The sequence below is a fragment of the Octodon degus genome, unplaced genomic scaffold (genome assembly GCF_000260255.1).
Source record: "Octodon degus isolate 3935 unplaced genomic scaffold, OctDeg1.0 scaffold00070, whole genome shotgun sequence".
NCBI lineage: Eukaryota > Metazoa > Chordata > Mammalia > Rodentia > Octodontidae > Octodon > Octodon degus.
The window spans coordinates 1,869,463-1,872,063 of NW_004524646.1; the positions used below are offsets into that span (position 1 = coordinate 1,869,463).

The 2,601-nt window shown below is 38.6% G+C and overlaps 1 protein-coding gene and 1 pseudogene across 1 annotated transcript in view; one reads left to right on the plus strand and one right to left on the minus strand.

Annotated features, from left to right (window-relative positions):
* Positions 1-2,601, minus strand: part of Efcab11 (EF-hand calcium binding domain 11) — a 192,723-nt gene that overhangs the window by 54,763 nt on the left and 135,359 nt on the right. The gene's annotated exons all lie outside the window — the stretch shown is intronic.
* LOC105742733 overlaps positions 1-2,601 on the plus strand; it is a 33,284-nt pseudogene that overhangs the window by 16,835 nt on the left and 13,848 nt on the right.

The following is a 2,601-nucleotide window of genomic DNA, read 5'->3' on the forward strand; positions in this document are numbered from 1 at the left end:
AAATGAATAACCATTTTGTATCTGTATATTCAAAATATTTAGGATAGATACACAGCTACATTCTCTTAATTCAATGAATAGAAAGATTTGTTCTAATAGTGTTTGTGGACAGGATATCCTGTCTGCATCTTGTATAATGAATAACCAATAAGACAACAATATGCAATGTATTAATTATTGAAACTGTCCTACTAATCGGTTTTGAAACTGTCTTATTGCTATGTTTCTCAATAAAATTATTAAAAAAAAGAAAGTTACTTGATTTAAACCTCAGTCTCTTCACCTTTAGAAGAGGGGCAAATCATATCACTGATGTCTACTATGCAGTTGTTTTGAGGAATAAATGAAATAATGCCTGTAGAAGCCCATAGTTAACATTCAATAATGTTAGCTATTGTTGATGTTATTCTAGGATTGTCTACCCAAGGCTACAAGGTAATCAAAATTCATATATTAAAAAGAGCAACTCAACCCCTATGTTCCTCTTTCATTACTATAAAAATTATCATAGTTTTTATCCCTTATTTGTAACTTGCCTTTAAGTGAAATATTAGTAACTCCCACCTAATATATGAGGACCCTGAGGCCTAGGAAAGTCAGTAACTACAAAAATAGCACAGAGGACCCAAACCCTCATTCTTGTGACTCCAAAGATCATGCTTCCTAGCACTGACATACGATTTTGCTGTTCAGTTTCACCCCCAAATTTGGCATTTTTATCTTAAACTTCATTCCTCTCATTCAGCTACATCTATTGATGCGTTAAGAGAACTAGCTCTAATGAAAAGCAAAAACCTGACTGGTAGCATTTGCTGATCTCAAACAAATTGAAGGTCACTGAAAAGGTAGGCAAAACTGGCTTGAAGCCTGAACAAGCCTGGGTCAGCACAACACTTTTACCCAATAAATTTACAAATCTATTCATTTGGACCTTAATCGTTTGACTGAAAGCAATTTGCTAAAACAAGTTAATCCAAATCAAGCTGGTGAAGACAACAGTTAAAATAATTTGGCCAAAAAGAAATACTGTTCAATGATAGGATTGAGAATTTTTCTTTTTTCCTAATTTAACTTGGACAAATTTTGCTCCCACAACAGGCTGTGCGCAGCAAGGTCTGAATTGCACGGATACCCTTTCCCATGTCCCGTCACCCTCTGTGACACAGCCTTACACGCATCTCTCTGTTCCTAATGAGAGCCGTGGGCTCCTCTTCCTAGGCCTTATCATAGGCCATCCCTTGGTTTAGAGTGTCCATACCTCTGCCCCATAATTTTTGCCTGGCTCCTTTTACTCAACTTTCAGTTTAGCTATTACCTACAGAGGGTTACTTAGAATAGACTAGAAGTCAAACAAAGAGAATTAAAGTGGGAGCCAGGCACAGAGGTGTACGCTTATTATTTCAGCACTCAAGAGGCTGAGGCAAGAGGACTGTTTCGAGTTGGAAGCATGCTTCAGCTATATAAGTGAGTTCAAAGTCAGCCTGAACTGCATAGTGAGACTTTGTTTCAAAAACAAATTACATTAGGACAGTATCTGTATCTCATAGCTAGCAGAGTACTTATATAAGTGATACTAGTTTTTAAAACATATGCTGTGGGTTGTGCTCCAGGTCAGCTTTAGAGCAAGCAACATGGTGTCGAGCGACGGGAAGTTTATTCGACCACCACGTCCAGAGGGCGGTTTGCGACACAAGGGCGAAATATCGAGAGGGCCGAAGGCCTCGCACGGTGAAGGTCTATACAATCAACTTGGAATCTCGGTACTTACTGATACAAGGAGTTCCTGCAGTAGGAGCAATGAAGGAATTAGTTGAACGATTTGCTCTATATGGTACAATTGAAGAGTATAATGCTCTAGATGAATACCCAGCAGAAGACTTTACAGAAGTTTATCTTATTAAGTTTATGAATTTACAGAGTGCAAGGATAGCCAAGAGAAAAATGGATGAACAGAGTTTCTTTGGTGGATTGCTTCATGTTTGCTATGCTCCAGAATTTGAGACAGTTGAAGAAACTAGAAAAAAATTAGAAGAGAGAAAAGCTTATATAGCAAGAGCTACTAAAAATAAAGACTATTATATGACAAAGAAGAAAGCAGTTCCAGAGCATAAAGACACAGAAGATCTTAGACGTGCCTTCCACTCAGGTATGTCTGGATTTTCTGCAGCCACTTGGAACACACCTGCTGGAAACGGAGATCCTCGTTTTCCTTATTCTTGTGAATTGCCTTTGTGTTACTTTGCATCAAAATGTGTGTGTTCACCTGAAGAGCATGTGAATAGAACGTCCAATTCATATAAAGATGGTAGAGACTGTAATGAAACAGCGAAGCATTGTATCCACAGGGACTCTTCCCCCGCTATCCAGATGAACACTTCTAAAGATTCTGGACCACAAAAAGCCATTACTCCTTCAGGGGCAATTGACAGATTTATGCCTAGGACAACACAGCTGCAGGAGCGGAAAAGAAGAAGAGAAGATGATCATAAACTTGGACATTTTGAAACAAGCACGAACAGTAATGAGGTGCTGATCGGGCCTAAGTTACCAGACATACCTAAAGTGGATCTGCAAGATGATTCCTTGAATACAACAGCAAAC